This window comes from Varanus komodoensis, unplaced genomic scaffold, assembly GCF_004798865.1.
Source record: "Varanus komodoensis strain SLA01 unplaced genomic scaffold, ASM479886v1 scaffold30, whole genome shotgun sequence".
NCBI lineage: Eukaryota > Metazoa > Chordata > Lepidosauria > Squamata > Varanidae > Varanus > Varanus komodoensis.
Genome location: NW_025335762.1, coordinates 6,075,033 through 6,099,541, shown reverse-complemented (window position 1 = coordinate 6,099,541; position 24,509 = coordinate 6,075,033). Strand labels below are relative to the sequence as shown.

Genomic DNA, 24,509 nt, shown 5'->3' with positions numbered 1-24,509 from the left:
GGAGAGTTGGTTTGAACTTTAGAACTTTAGATGCACAAAACCCAAGAAACCAACTTTCTTGAGGGAAAGGGTGAAGGGGCCATGGAAGAGCCTTTTGAGGAACTGCCACAGACCAGATGGATACCTCAGGCATGGAGTATTTGCACTCTGGGTGGGCTATATTTGGCCCTGTGTCTTTCCACAGGGCTGCCCTAAGATACTTGCTCTGTATGAAACGAGGACTTGTAGCAAGCTCTTGGCCTTTGGTTTCTCAGATTGCAAAGACATTTGAACTTTAATGGGATTTCAGTACGGATGTGCCAGTCAGGAAAGGTTATAGAGGTTCTCTGAATTTCATCTGGAATCTTGTTTCCAAATCAGATTGACAGCTTCGCTTTTTTCTGTGTTTTCCCTTTTCATGTGTGTTTCATGTATATGTTCCCCAAATCTATGCATCAGTTGTGCTCAACTCTGAACTGCTTACATCTTCGCTCATTAATTAAGCCATGTTTGCTTGTGTCCTTGCTCCCTAAAAAAAGCAACATGTATTTCTCATGCACATTTAAAACATGTGCACATGCTTTGGAACATATTTGTGAGACCCGTAATCAAATTACAAGCTCAGAAGTATGGTCTTCACCCACAGATTGTGTCCCAGTCTGGGTATGATCCAGGAATTTCCAGTTAGGTAAATCCTGAACCAAAATGAACTGCAAGAAATTTCTCATACATTTCTCCCTAGCCTTCAGTACTAAACCAGTGCAGCAGGACTTGTCTTCCCTGAAAGGCAAACGAAGAACAACAGAAAGCACCCAGAAATTAACTTCCCACAATTCAGCAATGGGTTGAATGTCATTGACCCAGTCTGTGGCTTTAATAAGTGCCGTAAATTGGATAATTGCACTGCCAATGCCAAACACAAGCAATATTTGCATGTGTTTATGCATAATTTTTCCTCCTCCCCTTGCATGTTTTCTTCATTCTTGTCAATCCAGATAAGCTTTTCTTTCTTTGTTATGTGAAAATAATAATAATAATAATATGCTCTCATGATTATACAATACAACAGTATTTGGGGTGAGATTTATCCATCCTGCCGCTATGGTTATTTATGGAATAAACTAAGCCCTAGAGCAATAACTGTTCATTTGCTTTCATACAATGGCCTCATAAAAAGGAGAAATATACAAATAGCTGACTTATTAATAAAACTGGTATCTTGCTGTGCAAAATTGTGGGTTTTCTTATCTGAAGTGCTAATGAGAGCAACCTGCTAGAAGCAGTGGGGCTTGAATGTGCAGTAGAGAGATATGGGAATCATAGCCCTTTTGGCCTTGGTATAAAGATACCTTTCCAGAATGAGTAAGAAATTGCAGAGAAAATGATGCAGGAGACCAATGAACATTATCCAAAAGTACATTGCTGTATAGATACCAAGGATGGCCAACATGCTTTCTACAAACCAGATATGGTTTTCAAAGAAATCTTATCTGCTCTTTGGCATCCTTTCCTCATTTTATTGAACGTGGGGCAAAAGCATAACGAAACTGTCAATATATCTACAAATAAGGGAGGGTATATTTTCAGGCTCTAAGAAAAAAAAATCCACATTCTAATGGCATATCATTATTTGGGGGTTTTGGAGCAGTATCCCATTAGTGTCTGAATTTGATGGGAGAATACCTGATGATTCACCTCCTTGAAATCCTCCAAGTTCCGCCTAGTCCCACCGAGACCAGTGCTTTTCCACGTATTCATCAATGATCTTGAATTAAGGAACAAGTAGTGAGGTGGGCAAGTTTGCTGATGACACTAAACTTTTTTAAACCAAAAGGGATTGTGAGGAGTTCCAAAGGGATCTTGCCTATCTGGGAGAACGGGCATCAAAATGGCACATGCAGTTCAGTAGAAGCAATTGTAGAGTAATGAATGTTGAGGCAAAAAATCCCAGCTTCAAGTACGCACTGATGGGATCTGAACTCGCAGTGCCTGAGCAGGAAAGGGATCTTGGGGAAGTGGGGGGCAGCTCAATGAAAATGTTGGCCCAGTGCTTAGCCGCTGTGAAGAATGGAACAGGAAGCAGAACTGCCAAAATCTTACTTCCCTTCTATAAACCCTTGGTGAGACTGCCCTTGGAATATTGTGTTCAGCTCTGGTCTCATTACCTGAAAAAGGACATTACAAAGGAGTTGGGAAAGGCACAAATTATCAGGATGCTGGAGCAGTTCCCCTGTGAGAAGCAACTGGCAACAGGGGCTGCTGAATTTAGAAAAGAGATGAGTAAGGAGAGACATGATAGTGGTTTCTTTAAATAATGCCTGGTGTGGAGAAAGTAGAGAGGGAGGCATTTTTCTCCCTCGTCCATAACACTCAAACCTGCAGTCGTCCCATGAAGCTGATTAGTGGGAGGTTTAGGGCAGATAAAAGGAAGCACTTCTTCACACAGGATATAGTTAAATGATGGAATTGGCTGTCCCAGGAAATGGTGATGGCTGCCAATCTGGGTGGCTTTGAAAGGGTTGGACAGGGGTTGGAAGGAGGAGGTTCTTGGTGGTTCCTGGTCTTTCTGGCTATGTGCTATCTCCTTTAGATCAGATATATTAATTTTCTAAGCAACAGGTACCTGCATGCACCTGTTCCTGCAGAGCTTGGGCAGGAGAATCCTGAGGGATCCTGCAGGCAGCTGGTTATCACTGTATGTATGGAATTCTGGACTAGGTAGACCTTTGCTCTAATCCAGCATGGCTTTTCTTATGTCTGTATGTCCTTATGATAAGGTCCTAAGTTGCAGCTTCACTCAAGCACATTCAGATCCTCAAGTTGGGTAGAGCATGCCCAGCACTGTCACATCCAGTCTGGCCCAAAACTGCCAGGGATGACTCACAGTTCTGTTCATCCTAAACATAGATTTAAATGAAGGAGCCCTATGACCCAGCTGATTTGAGCCAAAATGTGAAGAACATAGAAAAGCCTCTTAACTTGAACTTTAATTATTGGATTAAAATGCATTTAATTTTTGAAATCTTAACCTATTCATTATTCTTTTATTTAAAGGTGGATGAGCATGTTACTTCAGTTCCAGTGATACACGGACTTTTGTTTACCTGCTGACAGAAAGCAGTGACTTGTCTGTCTGTGCAGTTCTTATTAATGAGGGTCACTGGCAAAACTAATTTACCCGAGGATCCAAAATGTGGCTTAGCCCTTTCCATTCTTGCAATACATTGTTCCCCTCTGCCTCTTCTCCCACTCCTTCCTCTTGGCAATGTTGACTTTTGCTTTCTGACATTTAAAACTATAAACACCAAGTGCAGGGCCCTGTATATTGTGGACAGGTACTGTCACCTTGTGCGGTAAACGGTCGACAGTTGGCAACTCAGAGTTGTTGCCCACAGCCTTAAAGCAATGTGAGAATGTATATCAGGGACATCTTATCTTTTGTTGCCAGTGAGATCACAGAATTGTGACTATCTCAGCTAAGGAATATGAAATCTGCTTGCTTTTAATGTCAAAATCAAGTACAAAACAAATGCTTAATACTGAAGGGCCCTAGCTTAGACTTTATTCCTGTCTGTTAACGGAGTTTTGAATGCCTTCCTTTCTGTTTCCTTGCCTCCCACCCACTCAGCTGACACCAGCATCTGAGAAGGAAACCAGGGGTGGATAGATTTAGATATCTCTGGGTGAGAAGCAGAGATATCTTAAATCAGCAAGCCTCAAGTTTGCTGAAGTTTTTCAAAAACCCGTTTTGAAGCTCATCCCAACTGAAGCCCATAACCAGTTGTACGCTTTGCTTGATTCTTCTGTCATGAAAATCTGTGCATATTTTCCCAAAGGTATGCATCAATTGTGTGCAACTTTGATGAAGATGCACACAATTGAAATATGCACACAGATATGCACATCGTTGAAATATACACTTCTTCTCCCAGACTTCGGTGAGTTTGTTTTGCTCGTTATACATCCCTACATCCAACGGAGCAAAGCTCAGGGAGCCAAGGTTCCATTTGGATGCCAGGAAGCACTTCCTGACAGTCAGGATCCCGAGGGTGTGGAATGGGCTTCCCCGGGAGGTGGTTGAGGCCCCATCGGTGTGGGTGTTCAAGGATAGGCTGGACGTCCATATGGTGGGCATGTCGTGAGCGGAGCCGGCTGGTGCCGGAGGTCAGACTAGATGGCCCAGGAGCCCCCTTCTGACTCGTTCTGTTTTCTATGTTTCTACCCATAGAAGGAGGGCAGCTGATCTTTCCACTTAGTTTGTTCCGTTCTCCTATTAGAAAAAAAGAGTAAGAACAACAGGAACAGTAGCAAAGTTCACTTGATACATTTCATGAAACATATATTCTGCAGCTAAGATTCCCTGCAGCCTTGAAGAGGTTTTACAATGGTAAAGTGATCTTTAATGTAAACCTATCACAATGGTGGTTGCAAAACTCACACTGAAAGAAAAGCCTGCGTCTATTTACACTCTCTGGGATTCCATCTGGCTTTTACAGTTCCGATTATCTGAGAAATCTCTCTCCTTTTATTAAATCAAATACTCAATCATTACAAGTATTACTTTTGTCCTTAGAAAATTAATTGATCTGATTTTTCTTTGTAAGAAACAAAGAAAAAATACGTATGCCATACATAATAGAATGTAAACACAGAGTGGATGTGGCAAGAACACGAAAAATATGCTGTTGCTGTTCAACACATGCATATGCTTGTTTATTCAGAAGTCAGTTATGGCGGGGTGGGATGCTAGAGATGCCATGATTTATCTGAAAGTGGATCAAGCGCCCATGCATTGTGCAGTGGGGCATCCATCTACATTTAGAAATAATAGAATCTAGGGAAAGCCATTACACATGAAATTGTATTGGGCTTCCCTATTTTAGTTCAGAAAATATCTGCCTAAATCTGCTGGGAAGTACTAATCCATGCACCCAAAATAGATACAAATGGAATACTCCATGATTGCGTGTAGTTACGGCTACATGTGCATGCCAGTGTCTGGTGGATGAAACCGTAATCTATTTGAGCCTGGCTGATCTTTCCATCCACAAATACAACTGCAGTGCACAAGCAATGTGAAATGCAGGTCAAGTCTGGGCTCAGTTTCTTGCATCTCTGGGTAGCTCCCAGTGCAAGAACCCGGATGACTCACAGACAGATTTTGGATTCCATGCCTCACCGCTAGCTCCACTGGGACTTTAACTATGAGAGGTTAAGCATGCAATGTGCAAACATGTTGTGCTTCTCCAAATTGCCCCTCCTTTGGTCTCAGTCAAAAGAGCACTGGACAAATGGCTGCTTAAGCGAGACTTTACGAAATCACGGTCACCTGCTTCCTCCCTGGTTTCAGAATCCACAACACATATTGCCTTGAATTCTTATGGTCCCCACAGGTTAGGGATAATTGGAGAACTTGGTAGCTCCCCCAGGAGTGTCAGAGAAACCTGCAATGGATTCAAAAGAAGTGAAATTTCTCTGAATCAGAATTGTGGCTTCCACAGCAGTCTGCCTTTTTTCTGAGCTGAGTGGATGATGTAGATGTTTATTTTCAGAAAGGAGCTTTGCACAATTTCACCTGCCCTCAGAAGCCTGCTTAAACAGGGTTCTAAATTGAATGGAGAGGCTATATATATGGACCACTCTTGAACTGAGAGGAACACAATGAAGGAAGTGGATCCTGCAAGCAAGGTTTCATGGCATGCTCATGTGATTATGCTTCTTCTTACAGCCCTCAAATACAAGACACCTTTCCAGTGCAACTCTATATATTGCAGTTCACTCCACACTCCATCCATCCATCAGGGTGCCATGATGCTCAGGTGAAGCAAGCACAGCTTCTTTTCCTGGGACCAAGTGGGACCTTGGTCATCTGATTTTATTTTTTAAGAGCAATGGTGATCAGACCTTGTCTCTGTATGATCACCCTTGGTGAAGTTCAACAAAGGTGCATGTAATAGCTGGGGAGATGGTTGCATTACTTCAGACCAGAGGAATTGATTCTGCTGTGATATTCTAGCTACAGATGTGCGACATCGCACAGGTCAGAAGCTTGGCACAGGGAGCAGGCAATGCACTTACAATGTACATACAAGTTATTATTTCCCCAGAAGCAGGTCTGAGGTTATTAAACCAGCAAACCTACAGGCTGGCCATATTGACATGGAATGTTGTGTATACACAGAACAGAAAAGAACACAAGTGCTTTATCTGTAAAGGGAAGTAGCAACCTTGCTGACCATGTTTGAATTCTGCCGAGCACCTGTTTTAGTCGCTTGGCTCTGTGTGTGCATGTGTGAAAAAGAGAGACCTGGAAGGACATTCCATTTGCTTCATTTCGTTTTGTTTCATTTTCCCCTTGCAGATCTGCTTTGAAAATAGAATCGACTTATTGTCACAGGATGCCATTGACTGCCAAATAAATGCAGTTGCCACCTGGCCAATTCTAAGCTGGCTTCATTGGCTTTGCACTTGGCCTGCTGGTACAATTACTGACCAACCAGGTAATTCTTGCCAACAGTCAATTGCAGAGAAAAGGTTATTTGAAAATTGCAGATATCTGCACAAATGTACTTGAATGTTATACAAGCGACTGTTGGCCATTGGGGAAGTTTTGGTTACTTACTGATAGGTGTAGAAAGTTAAATTGAACACAGGAAGGTGTTTAAATCACAACTACAGCTGTCCCCTAGCCATCTATATATTTATTTATATTCCACTGTTTTTTCCATTAAGGAACACATTGCTTATGTAAATCCTCCTCTTAAACTTATGCTCACAATCTCCCTGTGAGGTAGGCTGGGCTAAGTGTCAGAAACAGGATCAACTCACCCAGTGTGCTTCCTGACTGAGTGGGAACTACAATCTAGTTCTCCTGAATCCTAGTCAAACACTCTAACCACTATATTACACTGCCCCTCTGCTAAATGGTCATGTATTTATTTATTTATTTATTTATTTATTTAGGAAACTTCTATGCTGCCCCATTCGCTGAAGCCTTGGGACAGCTCACAACAATGTACCATTCTAAGTTTCATTATTCATTTCTTCTTCTTTACATACGTAAATATTTCACTGATCACACAGAATCTGATCCCTGTCCAAGGTTTGCAAACTCCAAGATCCACCAAAGAGGGTCAGGTGCAAACTGGTAGCAAACTGAGGGAATTTGATTGATGCCCCTGGATACTTTCTTCTTCTTTTATAGTGTTGGCCCCAAGAATTTTGAGAAAATATTGGAAGAAATTTGTATTATTTCCCCAGGATGTGGTGCTCCCATTCTGAATCTTGGTCACACATGTTTATGCTAGATTAAGTAAATGAATGCTCAACTGCACAATGCACAATTAGCATAGTGTGGCTCTTAGAATTAAGGAAAACAGCATTTTTGCTTTAATGTTCAGCAACAGAACTCCCATTCTCCCAAACAAGTCTGCTCTACTCTTCCTTGCAGCAGCCTAAATTAGAGTTGGAGTGGATCCTTATTGTCATTGCTACTGTTAAGTATCTGCTGATCAACACCAAGCCTTCTGGTTGTATTCCAATAGAAACATAGAACATACAATCATAGAAACAGAGTGAGTCATAAGGGACCTCCTGGGCCATCTAGTCTGACCCCCAGCTCTAGCCAGCTCTGCTCATGGCATGCCTACTATATGCATGTCAAATCTACTTTCTTCCTGCAGCTCTCTGAAGATATTCCCATAGTAGCTATTTTCTTTGGATTTGCCTAGGAACTGCTCCCTATAGCTACTATTAAAAAAACAAAACCCCAAAAACTCATGTTTCAACTTTCTGAATTTCCATAAATTCTCATAAGGACAAAGAGAAACAAAATTCTCACTCAGAAGTCAGTCAATAAATACAGCGAATCCCAGCATACAGAGAATCATGTTGTATCTGCCTGTCCTGTAGTTCTTAAAGATGAGCAACAGGACATACTTGTCTCCTCCCCAACTCCCCCCATCACACACACACAAAGGTGACAATCCAAATTAAATAGTACTATTGTTGAATGAACAGGGATGCAAAGACAGATAAGCACTGAAATCACTAGGCCTTGGTGGAGAGAACTGCCACATTCCTTTTCTCCCACAAAATACCCAAAAACAGTTGCATATTATGTATTCCCCAATTCTGTATTTTAGAAAAATCCTGCTTAATTTTAACATTCAGAAGAAGAAGAACAATGCTGTGCAGGAAGAACGATGGGGAAAATCCAGTCATCCCTGTTCAGATCTGTCCAGTGTTACAGAATTTAACTTTACAAGACACTTCTCAAGATGTGGCTTCAAAGAAGCAGAATTGCTGATCTCAACCACTCCATGGAAAAGTTCATCATTTTGATGCAAACTCAATGCAAATTTATTATTTACAAAATCTTACAAATTTACATTTAGACAGATTTGGCATAGACACAGAGATACGTTGCAGGTCTTTATGCACACCTATTTTTCATTTGTTTATCCATTGTCGGAAGACTTACACTGTCAACTTATTTTTAGTCTTGAGGTTAAGGGGCAAAATAAATTAGAAATCTGAAACTAAATACACAAATACCCACCCCCCACACACACAAAAAAGGGGGAAAAACTTTAGTCATATGACTGTTCAAAAGCCATCCTGAGACATCAAAGTGGTGGATGGGGTATACAAGTTTTAATTAATTAATTAATCCTTAGCATCTTCAGTTCGAACAAGTAACTGTGTATATGATATGTGACTGTTAGGAATGGCTAGGCTAGAGGAAGCCCCATTGAATTCAAGGAAGTGGTAAGTGTGTAACAGTTTGTGAGATTAAAAGTATAATGGTAGCCTTAGCGTCACAAAGGTGTGCTTTACACATGCGTTTAATGTGGATGGCACTATAGGCAAAAGAACTCAACTCCTCTATTGCACTCAGAAAAGTTTTATCATGACATGTTGCCGTCCTCTTCAGCCTCAGCTTTCCTTGTACTTCTGCGTCTGCTTCTTTTAAATCCATGGGATGTTCAAACAGACCATCTGGAGAAGTTACTTCGCACTCAACATTGATAGAAGATAAAGGACACTTCTCATCATGAAAGAGAACTAATAAGGTTACTGTGGTTCAAGACAAATGGTTTTGCTTTAAAGTGCATAAACAAAGGATGCATTATTCAAAACTGAGCTGACATTTCAAGGGATGCTCTTTGAAATCCAACCATCTGGGTGAAACAGATTCTTCTGCTCACCATTGGGTAGAGAATGACTGTTTTCAGCTTCAGTAGTCACCATGGGTGGAAAGCAAACATGATAAACAAAGTCCTAGACTTATTGCATAGCAATTCAAGTCCAGTCATTGAGAAACAGAAACGCAAGGGAAGAATCTTCATTACCCTGCTTTGACACTTGATGCTGCTGCTGATGTATTTTTTTCAATGGTGGTTGAAACTCCTGGTCCATTCCATCCCACCTGGACTCCCATTAGGACCCTCCGAACTTTTTCTGGTGGCCACATAACCTTGCCTAGTCTGCCACCTCTCTTCTGACCACAGATCACTTTGTTGAACTTCCCACCATTCTTTTTTAAAATAAATGTATTAATTTTTTCAATCTAAAATACAATCCAAAAATCTCCTTAAATCTAAATAGAAACATATACAATTAAACATGCAATTTAAATAATTCTTGCAATACAGAACATCCCCTTCCCCCAGGACAATGATACATGCCACAATCAAAAAAATTAATTAAAAATAATAATTAAAAATAATAATAAAAAATAATTAAAAATAAAAAGCAACCCTCATTCAAACATTTCAGGACATTCCCCCATCCCCAAATTGTAATGATTCTTTCAAAGGCTCGAACCTTTCCCTTTTTTAAAGATATACCCACTAAATACACCCCAAATATGATTAAACTTATTTTTTCATTATATGCTTTTTTCTCACTTTGTTATGTAAATAGGAAGAGGAAAGGGAGACAAGTGGTGGGACCACTAAATAAGGAGGAAGGAGATCCAGTGACTGATATGAGGGAACAGGCACAGATGCTAAATGATTATTTGCCTCTGTGTTCTCCCCAAAGCAGGATGGGGGATATCTGCATAGGAGATTAGATGAGGCTGGGGACTTAGGGGCACAGATTAGAGTAACCCCCCTTGAAGTCAAGGGGCTCATAATAGAGAGCGATCTAGTGATGCTAGATAGGGAAGGGAGGCTGACAGCCACACAACACAGCTTCCGCAAAAACAGGTCCTGCCAGACAAACCTTGTGGAATTCTATGACAAGGTTTCAAGATGGCTAGATGGAGGGGATGCAGTGGATGTGGTATACCTGGATTTCAGCAAGGCCTTTGACAAAGTGCCCCATGATATCCTGGTGGAGAAACTGAGGAGTTTTGGGATACACCAAAGCACTGTCCGGTGGATTAGGGCATGGTTGACTGACCGAAAGCAGAAGGTAACCATTAGCGGACAATCATCGGGATGGCGGCCAGTGACAAGCAGGGTGCCCCAGGGCTCTGTCCTGAGGCCGATCCTGTTTAATCTTTTCATTAACAACATGGAAGAAGGGGTGAACAGTCTGCTGATCAAATTTGCAGACGACACTAAAACTGGAGCAGTGGCCACAACTGAGGAGCAGGTAGTCCAGATCCAAAAGGATCTGGACAGACTATGCAAGTGGGCAGGAGACAACAGGATGGCATTCAATGTGGATAAGTGCAAGGTCTTGCACTTGGGGCATAGGAATAGGTGTCATAAGTACAGGTTAGGTGACAAGTGGCTGGAGAGCAGCACTTGTGAAAGGGACCTCGGGGTACTGGTTGACTGCAGGCTAAACATGAGTCAGCAGTGTGATTCAGTGGTCAAGAGGGCGAACGCCACCATTGGTTGCATAGCCAGAAGTGTGGCTTCTAGATCAAGAGAGGTATTACTACCACTCTACACGACTCTGGTGCACCGCAACTGGAGTATTGTGTTCGGTTTTGGGCCCCTCATTACAGAAAGGATATAGCCAGGTTTGAGTCAGTGCAGCCTAGGGCCACAAGGTTGGTGGCCGGTTTGCAGGGGATGCCGTATGAGGCGAGACTGAGGGAACTGGGTCTCTTCAGCCTGGAGAAGAGGAGACTCAGTGGGGATCTGTTGGCGACATACAGGTATGTGAGGGGATGTCACACGGAGGTGGGTAGAGACCTGTTCTCCCCTGCAGAGGAAGGCAGGACGCGCTCCAATGGTGCAAAGCTCAGGGAGCCAAGGTTCCATTTGGATGCCAGGAAGCACTTCCACACAGTCAGGACCCCGAGAGTGTGGAATGGGCTTCCACAAGAGGTCGTTGAGGCCCCATCGGTGCGGGTGTTCAAGGATAGGCTGGGCGTCCACATGGTGGGCATGTCGTGAGAGGAGCTGGCTGGTGCTGGAGGTCAGACTAGATGGCCCGGGAGTCCCCTTCTGACTCGCTCTGTTTCTATGTTTCTATGTTTAATGAGAAACAAAGTATCTATCATTAGTATCTATCCAAGTCATTAGTATCTATGTTCCAAACTTCCCCAGCATTCTAAATGTTTAAAATCTTTCCCCTAAGACAATAGCTCAACACTATTCTTGGTATCTTCTAGCTAAAGATGCAGGTTAGATTATTTGTTCTGTTGGCATTTTGGACCACACGCTTTCTCCCTATGGTTACATTTGCCACCAGAAAGTGGCCCGCAAAAGCTTTTCCTTCATTGAATTCAACCCTCAGGCTGAAAGTCATGCAACACCCTGACCTAGAACAACTGTCTATATCTTCTTCTAGATGTTTTGGACTATTAAACATCGGCCATACTGGCCTAATTGTCATGGGGAGCCACATGGTATCAGCTCATGGGTATGCTAGCAGATGTATGATTTTTAAAAGTCTCATTATTTTGTGGGTTGTTGGATATTTTTCATTCCATCTTCTGGTCACTGATGGAATCAGATTTTTAAGGAACCTGTGAGAATTTCATTCCATATGTACAAGTGTGCATTTGTACAAATGTGTATTACCACACGTGCACATCAACATTAATACACACCAAAAAATTTATCCCAGTGGAGACATTTGTGGTTTTATCCACTCCTAGCCTCCAGGGATGGAATTTCTGGATGGAAACAAAAGTTTCAGTCCTCATCACTTAAAACATTGTGGTCTCAGTCTAGACCAGGATCATGCATGTTTCAGGAGTGTAAATCAAAATTGGATGGATCGCTTCATGACACATGGTTAAAGGAGCATTAGGTTTAGGCCAAGTCATGCAGGGATTAGGGTTCTGGGTTCAATTCCTGGCATCCCCAGATTTCCAGAACTCTTGGACAGCTCTTGACCTGTCAGATTTTAAGGAGTGCTCATTTTGAATCAATGGAGAAGGTTGTGTATAGGCATTTTACCCCTGCTGCTTGAAAAGCAAAGAAGAGTACAGCAACGGGCAACATTAGCTCCTGTACTTTCAGGACTACTGCTGTTAACATGAGCTGTCTTTGACTCAGGGTGAGTTCACACAGGGATTGCAACCTCAACTGGTGACTCGTATATATAAGAGAAAGAGAGAGGGGCAGGGAGGGAGGGAGTCATAGCAGATCAAACGCCACCGAGAGAACTTTCATATCTTCTCAAAGAAAGCATTTGTTTTCAGTGAGGGCAACATTTCCCACAGTCAGCTGGGAATAGTCAAATGCTATCACTGAGGGACAAAATATTGAGTGATCTACCTTTAGATGTGGATAATTCTCAGGCATTTCCCTAGGTGGCAGCCTGTCAAATTTCCTGTGATTCTTAGAGGAAGTGCAGCTTCTTTGAAATGCACACACACATGAGCGTCTGATGTTAGCAGCAGGTTTTCCCCTGCCCTGCATCCCTAAAGCACCTACATTGAAAGGATCAGATGTAAACATATGGTGACTGCAGAGACACTTGGCTCAGGTGCATCTCTGCAAGACGAAATAGGTGACACATACAGCACGATGCAGAGATGGGCAAGGATGTGATGAATATGGTCTCAGGGCTGTTTTCCTGATACGAGATGGGTAGGAAGCCACTTCTGCTGCTCTCTTTCTGAAGCCAAACACATCTTGATGCAGAGCAGAATGGATTCCCCCCTGAATTCTCAGCTCCATATTGGAGGCATCCAGATATGGCGAGAAAATTCTACAAATGCTGGAGGTTTCTGGTCCTGCTGCAAAAGGAGAGGCATGTGCAGAGGAATTGTCAGAGGACAGACCTCAGTAGGAAAATAAACAATGCTTGGTAACTAAGGCATGTGTCCACTGCCTTGCCAGAAGACCATTGGTGCAGCAACAAACCACCTGGCCTGGTTCTCCAGGTTAAAATACTATTGCAAGAGAAGGAGAGAACATTTACTTAAAAGAATCTCTCCTTCTGGTCACCCTGCCAAGTAGGGTAACTTGGGGTCTTGCATTCTGAGGCACCCACAATCCCATTCACTGCTGCTTTGTAATGTCATGTCAGCCCATAAATAAAACTATGATCATTCATGATCTGGTTGGAGATGGGGTGGTCATCCTGGCCTGTCTGACAGAGAGAAGATACGGGCACATATCTGATCCCCTTGTGCTTTCTCATGATAAACAGGGATTAACAGTTCCTAGATAGACTTATTTTTAAGAAAACCATCTCATGTAATTTGAGGGTTGTTAGACAGCCTTCATTTCATCTTCTGGTCTCTGATCAAATAAGACATTTTAAAGGAATCTGTGAGAATTTCATTCCATATGTGCAAGTGCGCATTGGTACAAATGCATATTACACAAGTGAACACTGGGCTGGTTCATCAGCTATGTCCTTTCCTGGAGGAGAATGACCTGATACAGACACCTTGGTAAACTCTAGGCTCGATTTCCATAATGTGCTGTGCATTGGGCTACCCTTGTGCCCCCTCCAGAAACTGCAACTAGTTCAAAATATGGCAGCCAGGCTGGTCTTTTTGAAGTCTTTGCACTGGCTGCCAATACTTTCCTGGATACAGTACAAGGTGTTGGTAGTTACATTTAAAGCCCTTTCTGGCTTGGATCCAAAATACCTTCAGGAAGGCCTTTGCCTACACATTCCTCCACCCCAGCTAAGGTCCTCTGGGGATAATCTCATGAAGTCTGCTTCTGTAAGATTAATGTCAACTCTCCAGGGGATTTTTTCCAGTGCCCCTGAGCTATGGAATGGTCTGCTGGAGGACCAGCATCTCGTTCCCCAAATTTCCACCTTTAAAAGGGAGTTTAAATTGTATCTCTTATGACAGGCCTTCCCAGATTAATTCTTATGTCGGTTTTACTTAATAAGTAGTGTTTGTTAATATTACTAGCTGTTGGTTTTGATTTCTTGTAAACCATCCAAAGCCTATGGGAATTGGGTGGTATACAAATATTAAGACAAACAAATAAAAATGTTGAATGTCTATTGCAATCCTCATTATGCATTCATATGCAAAGAGTTAATTTACTTCCCTATCAAATAATTGGGAGATGAACCCACCAATCAAACAAAAATCCATCAATATAGAGTAACATTGTACACATGCTCTGTGCCAGGACCTATCTTTTAAGGTTTCTGTCCTTTTCTCGCTTTGTCAAAGAAACAGATAGCAAATGTGACCTTTTGTTGCATAAAAGATCAATATCATTCTTTAAAAAAACCTACCTTTAAGTTTAGACAACTTTCAAAAAGAAGAGGAAGAAGATTGTCAACCAGCCTCCTGAGTTTTGAAGATGTGTGATGCTCCTGGGAGGCCAGTCTGCTGGGATTACAAAATGCAGCTTGAGAAATTCAAGAATATAACTTTTCTTTAAATATTGCTGGCTCTCATGTGCTTCAGTGCCTTCTGGAAGAACAGTGAACAGAGTTTTGTTTTTGTTTTAAATTGGCATTTCTAGTTGTAATACTAGCGAGGAAGGAAGGAAGGAAAGAACACCTTTATAAATGACTTACTGTCTCCCACTCACAGCATTGCTTAACCGCAGCTAGATGCGGTTCAGAAATAATCTTGCAACCATTCCTACTATTTAGTAATGATTTAATTCTAGTTCTCACAGAGGTAGCCAAACTGTGCTTCTGCCCTACTGTATGTGATAGATTTTTCTTGTTATGTGCCTTCAAGTTTTTCCCAACTTATAGAGACCCTATGAATGGAAATCCCTCAAGATGTCCCACCCACAACAGCACTGCTCAGCTCTTCCAAATCCATGTCTTCATGTCTGTATTTCTTTTTACATTTATAAGCCACCAAACAGATCAAATGAGCTCCCTAGATGGTGTACAACAATAGAGTGGCTGCCCAAATGAGATAATTTCATCTCATATTTAGTCTTCCTTTTCTTCTTCTGCCTGCAATTTTCCCTAGCAGGATTGTCTTCTAGCACAATTGTAAAACAGTCTCAGATTTGTCACTTTTGCTTCTCGAGTTGATTTGCTCTAGGACCCAACTTGTTCATCTTTCTGTCACTCCAGGGTATTCACAAAGCTCTACTCCAGCATTACATTTTGAACACACATATTTTACTCCTGTCACCTTTTCTTCACTGTCCAGGTTTAACATCCACACATAGGAATCAGGAATACAATACCATGGATGATCTTGGCCTTGGCCACCAGTGAAATGTCCCTGCACTTCCTTCATTGCTGCCCTACTCAACATATTTTTTTAAAGCACAACAGACAAATGAGTAGGATTTTAAAAAAAATCACCATATTTCTGTTCCAGCATGTTAATAGAAGGCTACAACTCATCTGGTTATCTTCACAAGAATCCGACATTGTAAATGTGAGCTGCCCCGAGGCTTTGTTGCGATGGGGGCAGCATAGAAATGTTTTAAATAAATAAATAATAAATAAATAAATAAATTAGGCTGAGATACTTTTCACCAGATGAAGCATCTCTTTGGGCCTAGTCCATCATGATTATCATACTAGGTGCAGTATTTTCCTCTGAACTTGTATTGACCAGCCAGTCCATGGAGCCAGATGGAATTTCAGCAGAGGACTCCTAGCATCCTAAAGTCCCTCCCTCAGGCATCCATTTTTAGAAATCGTGAAAGGGCAGCATATTGGCGTTGATGTCAAAGAAAGGGAGAGATGCCTGTGGGATTGTTGAAATTTTGTTTTCATTTTCTGCTATGCTTTACCACTGCACAAAAGAGCACATAGAAAAATACTGCATAAAAACAATTGTGATGCAATTATGCATATGATTACATATGGAAGATAACATTTGGTAGGATTTATATGGTCCCTAAGAGACCAGGGTTTTGAAGAGGAAAAGCCCACAGCAAGAAATTATAATGAGCTCTTTGGAGAAAGAAGGACCCTTCCCTTCGATAAATAAAGTGTAGCTGTGGGGTAACACAAACACGTGTGTCTTGGGGCACTCAGCAAACAAGTGTGTGTTTTAGCATCATCCCATGTCATTCATCTGGTGCTATGCAATTTAACTGAACAGATGAACCATGGTTAGAGTTATCACAGCTAATTTGTTCCAGTATTTTGCGTAGTCTAAATTCCAATATTCTGAGTAGCGAACAAAGCCAAAACAGTAGCAATAACAGCAGAATTACACACAAACAATTCCCCTTCAACCTCTCGTTCCCAGTCATACACATGGCCATTCTGTTGACAGCTCCAAGGGCAAGCAGTGGGAATGTGGATTTTTATGGATTTAGCAGGCTTTCAAAGCACCAGTCCCTCTATCACATATGTAACTCCAACACTACTACTAGCGTTAGTAGCAATAGTAGTAGTAGCAGCAGTATTGACAAGATGTACAGATAATGCACATCGACTATTCCTCTTTCATGAGCACTGCATTACAAGTAATGCAATGGAACTGATCTGCAGTACTGCTGAACTGTAGAGAGATGATTAAAAGAGGTCTAGAAAAGTTTTTACTAATATAAGCAGTTGCTCTCAAGCCAGGGCTGAGTATCCTTCTGAACTTACCTTTCTGCACAGCCTTACTGATCAATTGATTAACTGAAGCAGTTACTTATTTTATAATGTCAGTTTGGAGTGTAAGTAACTATGCCAACAGGACATTTCTCTCTTCTTTCCTCTTTTTATATCTTTCTTTTTTATCTCCCCCATGTGCATCTCCATGAACACAGGCTTCTGTCATCAGGAAAGCTGGAGAAAGAGAAATGACTATTGGTAGTTGAGGACCTGCAACGTTAAAGGAGCAGCCCTAGACATAAATTGGGGGGCTGAATGATCAAGTTGATTGTTGCGACCAAAGGCTGTGCTTGGGGGTGAGCTCAAGTTCACTTCTGCATTCAATGCTCCTTTATAACCTTGGGCCTCTCATCTCCAAGGATGTTGGAAACCCTGGGTATTCATAATCCATGATCACAGACATAATCCATGTATGCTGAGGTTTATGGGACTTGCAGCCAAAATAATCTGGAGTGTACCAGGTTATCTATTTCTGCTTTAACAGGAAGATGTGTCCATTTTTGTTAACTAGTCTGCCAGTGGAAGAGTGACACAGAGATCATAGAGGTTAACATGGATGCTGGGAATATTTTCCCATGGATGAACTAAGAAAATGAGATGATGGGCTGTGGTGGAGAATCTCCACAATCATCTGCACCTTTGCAGTGGAAGCAGAAAAAGTTTTCATTCATTCCTCCCCTCTCTTTCCCTCTATCTGAATTCCTAGCAATGAAATCTCAGGTCTGATGTATTCTTGCTTTTGAATTAAGTTCTGGTTTATGTCCTCCTCCTTTTGCACATCCTCTTGTCTCCCCCACCCCCCTTATCTGCAATATCCATCCTGCTCCATTTTCATTATGCCATTCCTTAGTCAGTAGTTATATGAAAGCTGGGTAAGTAGCTTAAGCTTCCTTGTCACAGATTTCAAGGGTGACAATCAGACCACTAAAAATATGGTAGGTAAGATAGACAAAAATCACAGGCAGCGCCAACCATTTTGCATCAGTGGGAGAAAATAATGATGGAACCGCCTGGCAAAACAAAGTTTTGCAGTATCAGATCCTGCAAAGGAGAGCAAGACAAGCAGCTAATCCTGCAGCATCCATTCCCTTCTTGGGCAACCTACAACTGAGGGATTTATCTATTAGTCTGCATTTTCCAGGAGCTGACGTGTGTTCAGTAGCATGCAATTACTCAGCCTGTAGCAGGTGAGTTATCAAAAAGGTACATCTCTCATGCACGAGATGAGAGAGGAAGAGGTTGAAACTGGTTGGTAAAATAACACCTGCAGTTTTCACCATACCTGTGCAGGTGTGGCACACTGAAATGTCTGGAGAGAATATGGATGACACCATATACTGCCAGAAATCATTTCATCGAGGGCAGACTTCCTCGGCCTGGTGCATTCCAGGTGCATCAAACTGTAACAATTAATATCAGAGAGACCTACAGCAGGTTCAAATGAGTTCGGATTTCTGAGGATCTGCCCTGCAGATTCTGCAGTCAACTGGGTTGCAAGTTGCAGGGGCGTTGTCTATTTGAAGATGACTTCATCATTGTCATGTGTCGGAGTGCCTGCTCCGACAATCGGCGCGAGAAAGTTTTGAGAGAGAAATAAAACACTGCAGACGAGAGATAAAGTTTCAAAGCATGCTCGGTTGAGTACTCCAGAGAACAAAGAAGTTTTTCTTAGCTGAATAATTCTAATCAAAGATGTTCTTCTTTAGGAATTCTTCCTAAAATGTCCTCTTAAAGATGTCCTCCTTCCTCACCACCGGCAGCCCTTTTATTAATTCACAGATGGTTACATTTGTATTTGCCTACACCAATCGCCATCGAGTTAATCAGCCAACTCCCTAATCATTGTGCGCAAGAGCAGGATCCAAAATGCTTACTGATTGCTTATGCGCAGGCGCAGGAAACAGGAAGCGTACTTATTGCTATATATGGTCACAAGCCTTATATGGTTACACAGGTGAAGTACAATGCTATTAGCTGAGTAAGTTGCAATACTATTGGCTGGTAAATTACAATACTATTGGCTGAGCGTAACGTGCCTAGCTACAGCATGAATGCTGCGAGGCAGGGATGAATTCCCACAGTCATGTTGGAAAGAGACTGGCTCAAATTTGCACTTGCATTAGGGATGAGTGAATGAGCAAGTTCTGAAATTTCCAGGATTCGCTGAACCTTGCTGCTTATCCTATGCCCAGTTCTGTTTGCATTTCAGGTTTGGTGCTTGCTCTGTTTAAATAGATATTGAGCAGAGCTCAAAGAGGAAATTTGTGGAAGTTTTGCCACATTTCTAATCCTAATTTCTGCAACTATTCTCCATATACCAAGCAGGAGCTGATTCTATCTATGGAGGAAATTTGTACAAATCAGGAAATGTGTGTGAATTTGGTTATGCGAACCAGATAGTGAGACAGAACTGAGATGGACACAACACATGATCAGAACCTTTCATTGAATTTTTAGTGTTTGCATCCATGCATGGAGCATACTGTGCCATCTGTGGAGTTAAAAAAGTGCACACTTGTAAAACAGTGTTCCTTTAGGCCACAGACTACCAAAAATTGAGTGCCATGCCATCCTTTAGCTAGATGCTAGGGGAGAATTGTCATGCTGATAAAAGAATAAAATCAAGCCAACACAACGTTTTCCCTAACTGGTACAGACACAGACTGCTTAAGAGTACCAACTTAGAACAACCAGTCTAACATCATCTTCTTCCCATGCAGGTCACAGGAGGGTAAGAACCATGTTCTTGTATTAATAATTCATCACTTTCTTTTTAACCTCTTCCTAATCCAGGTAAATGTCTGGAAGCCCATGAGACTTAAAACCCATCAGTTTGATCGAGTGTGAAACATGTGAGTTTTTTGTCAAATGGAGGTCTGAAAATTCAATGTGGTCTGTGTTCCGTCTTGATTTTGCATTCCCCTTCTAGTTCCTACAAATCAGACTCCTTTAGGATTAATGAAGGCAGTGCAATTAATAAGTAACACAATAGCAAGGGAAGCAAGAGAGAATTTAAAATTAGCTTTTTTTTTTAAAGAAATACTTACGTAAGTTAGAAAGCATTTTGTTTCTGAGCAGGAATGGTGACTGTTAAGAACAACTGTGACTCTGCCTGTTCCTTTGCCTGCCCCAAACCCACACACACCCATATACAAGCTCAGGAATGAAAGACAAAGTGCATTGGTTGGTACAATCAAGACAATGGAACTCCTGGTCACTGGATGTTAATTTTTAGACTGTTATACCAGTTGTCTTTTAAACTATATTTAAATGGAGTGTGCTCTCTCTGAGTTTACTGATGTGAATTTTATATCCTTGCCTAAATGCCTGATTTTGTAGAATGACTTGACATTTGTATGGCTATTTTTGTTTCTGTGCTTGCTTGTCTTCCACAGGAGTGGGCAACGTTCCATCTTAAGTTCTCCTGACCTGATTGCTGTTGCCACTGTTGTTGTTACTTTAATAATTATTCTAAGCTGATGTATTATTGTATGCTACCTTGAAATGAGTTCTGCCCTGAAAGTTGGTTCAAAAAAAGATAGCTGGAATGTGTATGTATATGTAAAAGCGGACTAATGTTATTATTACATCTATATCCCACAGTTCTTTGTTAGCCAGTAAGCCAAGGCAGCTTTCAAAAGTTCTCATCCCCTCTCTTTCATCTTCAAAGCAGTAAGTAGGTTAGACTGAAAGGAAGCAACTGATCAAAAACCATCCAGTGAGTTTCATGTATGAGTGGAGACTAGAACCCAGGTCTCCTGTGTTCCAGGCCAGTACATTAATCCCAACCCTAACTACAGTGCCATACTGGCCCTGTGCTAGTGGCCAGTGACTAGTGGCTATTAGAGCTGCCTTCAGTCTTTGCTAGAGAGCTTCAAAAATGTCCCAGAAAAGCTTAGGGAATTGGGACATAGGAAGTGGTTTCATTCAGCCTATTGGCCCATCCTGTCAACACTGCCCTGTCAACAAGGCAGCTCTGTAGGATTTCAAGCAGGGTTTCCCCACCCCAGTCCTAAGTGGGGATGCTGGAAAATGATTCTGGGGCTTTCTGCATGGCAACAAGCTACAGCCTTCTTGAACAGACTCATTCAAATATTTCTGAAGAACCTTTGAATGGCTTTTTTGATGTGACTGACTTCATGTCTCAAAATCCACCTCCTTATTAGTGGAAAAAGAAGAGGTATTCTACACTTTCCAGTTCCAAGGTCAGCTGAAGAACCTTCCAAGAACTTCTTTGGGAAAGAAGAGTCATCTCTTGGTCATGGCATTCCTGAGAAGCTGTGGTTCCATCAGAACTTCTCTTTGCAACACAGTAGAAGGATCTGACTATGTATATTTCTTCTGTCTTGTTTGTTATGCTGTTTTAATGATTCCCATGTCATCCATAGTGATTAAAGCAGAATGTTAGAAACATAAACTTGAAAACACAGGACTTCTCCTGGTAAGTTAGCTGTGACCCAGCTAACTTGTGCATGCTAGATAACTTAAATCCTAAATCAATGATACAGAATATGCATGAATCACATATATCCATGAATAGCCCCTTTCCTATTCTTTTGGTTCTCTTTTCATGCAATTGGCAACAAGCATACCTGTTTTGTATGAACTGGGAACTGTGATTAAATGCTTCCAGAAAGCTAGGTTCTGTAGCCAAGTTCACAACCTGGTTTAGGGCTGACTTACTTTTCTTCTTATTTGAAGAAAGGAGCAAGCAAGCTGTATGTGTCCTGCTAGTGCATATCCTGGCTCAGCATTATTTGTGAACATGGCATATGTCTGCAAATTAAGAAACATTAGACAGATATCCTAGAAACAGAGTGAGTCAGAAGGGGTCTCCAAGGCCATCTAGTCTGACCATTGGCTCCAGCCGGCTCCATTCATGTGATCTCCCACATGTGGTTGTCCAGACTTTCCTTGATCACCCTCACTGATGGGGTCTCAACCACCTCCCTAGGAATAAATATAGAATACTAGAAAAACTATAGTAAGTCTTCAAGTGCTGAATAAAGAAACACACACCAGTTGTTCTGTTAGGCTGATTAAAACTGTGTAGTAGTAAAATCCTAGGTGAGCATGCATAGGATTGCAGCATGTGAGTCAAGGAAAATTCATTGTGACATTTCTTCATATAGGGAATTCTTCCAGGAAGACACTCGGAATTAAGCTGTCTGCCCTCAAGGAAATACTGCTCATGGGGGAAATGTGAAGTATTGCAGAAATGGAGTGGCGATGGACTTCATTAACAATGTTTGAAATTCAAAATAGTAATAATAAATATAGCAGTATATATAAATGCTCCTTTACAAATAACTGGTCTGACAGTCTACTCCTATATTTCTTTAATCAGAATGCTAATCAGCTCCTAGATATCAGGAACTCTCTCTACATACACATAAATACACTGTTTATCCACAATAAAACTGATTCTAACATTTTACTGTTCCAGTTTTTGATTGATTTCTGAATATTTCCTTTTCTTACCTTCTTTTAGTAGTGGAAAAACAAGGTATACATATTTTGATTTTTTTAAAAATTGTTTTACAAGCCAGCATCCCCACATTCATCATTTAAAGGGAAGACACATTTAAAGTCCACTTTAATATGATGTTCTTTTTTAAAAGATACGTCAAGACCTTTTGACTCTAATGATAGAAGGGGAAAGCCTTTCATGAGAAAGGTAGAAGCACAAGGTAGCAAATTTTCTGCATTCGTTAATTGCCTCCCAAGGAGGATTAAGTTACATTAGAAGACCGGAGAGTCAGTTTTAAAAGTGAAATAAAACCTCTGGAGAATAACTTGAAAGGACAGATAAAAATACTTCATTTATTAAGGAAAGCTATAACTAAATTAGCTATCAGCTTCAACAAAACTTACCTGTCATTATACATTCCTTTTGTGTCATATTTAATAATGTAATAAAATTCCTGCTCCTGAACAGTCTCTCAAAACAAAGAATTAAGGAGATGTATTTCATTGCATTAGGCCAAGGTGGCATTTCTGTTCTCTCTCCCAACCTGTCAATTGTTTCTTTGACTTTATTTTCAGAAAAACAGGAAAAATTCAACAAGAACCTAATACAAGGTTCTTGCATGGTAAAAGCTTGTTGAGACTGTGCTTGCTATAGCTGAATAAACACAATGTCAGAGCAAATTCTGAGGCAAAGCAGCAGTACAAGCAAGAAGTCCAGCACAAAATTCTAGTCTAAAGCAGTACCAGACTAAGGCAGGAGTGGTCAACATAGAAGCAAAGGTCAAAGCACAGATAAGAAATCAGACCCATCATAGAGAGAGAGTCAAGTAGGAGTCTAATAGTCCAGAGCACAGAGGGTCATTCACAAGGACAAGACTACCAGGAATCAGAGCTGCCAAAGCTGTTCCAGCACTGGGCAGGCTGAACCTGAAAGCTGGATTCCTGAGTCTCACGCAGGGCTCAGCTGCAGCAAGTATCTCTTACATGTGCAGGTCACATTCTCCTTCCTTCCTTAGCCAAATAACTTCATGAAGCATTTTTGGTCAGGGTAACAGTTCAGGAGTGGAGGGGTAACCTTCTCATGGATGAAATTGCATGAACCCCAAATTCCAGCTACTGTTTTAAAAGGGAATCGAAGCTAAGGACAAACTCACTTGTACGCTTGGCCAACAAAGTCTCTCTGCTTAAGAAGATAGATGCAGAGAATAAACCTCTAAGAAATGTTGAGTAGCACACTGAGATGTTGAGCAAATGCATTTCGGTAGGTAAAACCTGTTGTAAACCATCACGAGATGCCAGCAATGGGGCAGTGTGTAAAAGCTTTAAATAAATGAATGAAGCAATGCCCGATGCCTTCTTCAGTCATGCATCATCCTACTGCCAGAGAAGTCTTGATACACCTCCTAGGTGTTCCTTCTCTGACTCCTTGTACAATTTTGGCCCTTTAATTGGGAAGCAGAACAATTTTGAGAATTGCCCCAGGACTTCTAAGATAATGGGAATATTATGATCTCATGTATGCATCCAAGTGACATTTCATTATCTTGTCATGTGTGTATGTGTATTGATCTACACAACATCTGATTCCAGATCTGAGATCATGATTCTGACATTAGCTCACTAGATACCCTCAATAACATCTGGAATAGATTGTGCTGCCCAGTCTGAGCATATATGAAAAGAGTCAGTGTGGTGCAGTGGGGAAAGTTTTGGACTGGGGACCTGGAAGATCCAGGTTCTAGTCCCCATGAGACCATGAAGTTCCCGGGTGATGTCACAGTGCCATTGTTGGGAGGAAAAATGTAGTTATGGAAGCTACCTTGGGCTACTCACAAGAAGGTAAAAGGTGGGTATAAAGGCAAAGCAATAATAATAATAGGCCTGAGGCCACTCCAGGCTTTGGTGGGTGAATCACAACATCAGAACATTAGCAGTGAGTCTTTTGACTTATTAGAAGCCTGGAAAAACTCTGGTGATTCAACATTTAGCCATTGTTGGTGGCTAAAGGGTTCTTTCCAAAATGGATAAGAAATTCAGGATAAATTTTAGAACCTGATAGTCTAGCTGCCCAGAAGAGTCAAGAGGTTTCCAATGCCTAATTCTGTTTAGGTTTTTAAGTTAATTCTGTC

The 24,509-nt window shown here is 41.4% G+C and overlaps 1 long non-coding RNA gene across 1 annotated transcript; it reads left to right on the top strand.

Moving 5' to 3' along the window:
- The first annotated feature begins 7,538 nt into the window (after positions 1-7,538).
- Positions 7,539-21,862, top strand: LOC123027000. The gene is made up of 3 exons (XR_006415437.1): positions 7,539-7,553; positions 8,879-8,882; positions 21,728-21,862. It is a non-coding gene; the product is annotated as an uncharacterized LOC123027000 (long non-coding RNA).
- The last annotated feature ends 2,647 nt before the right edge of the window (positions 21,863-24,509 follow it).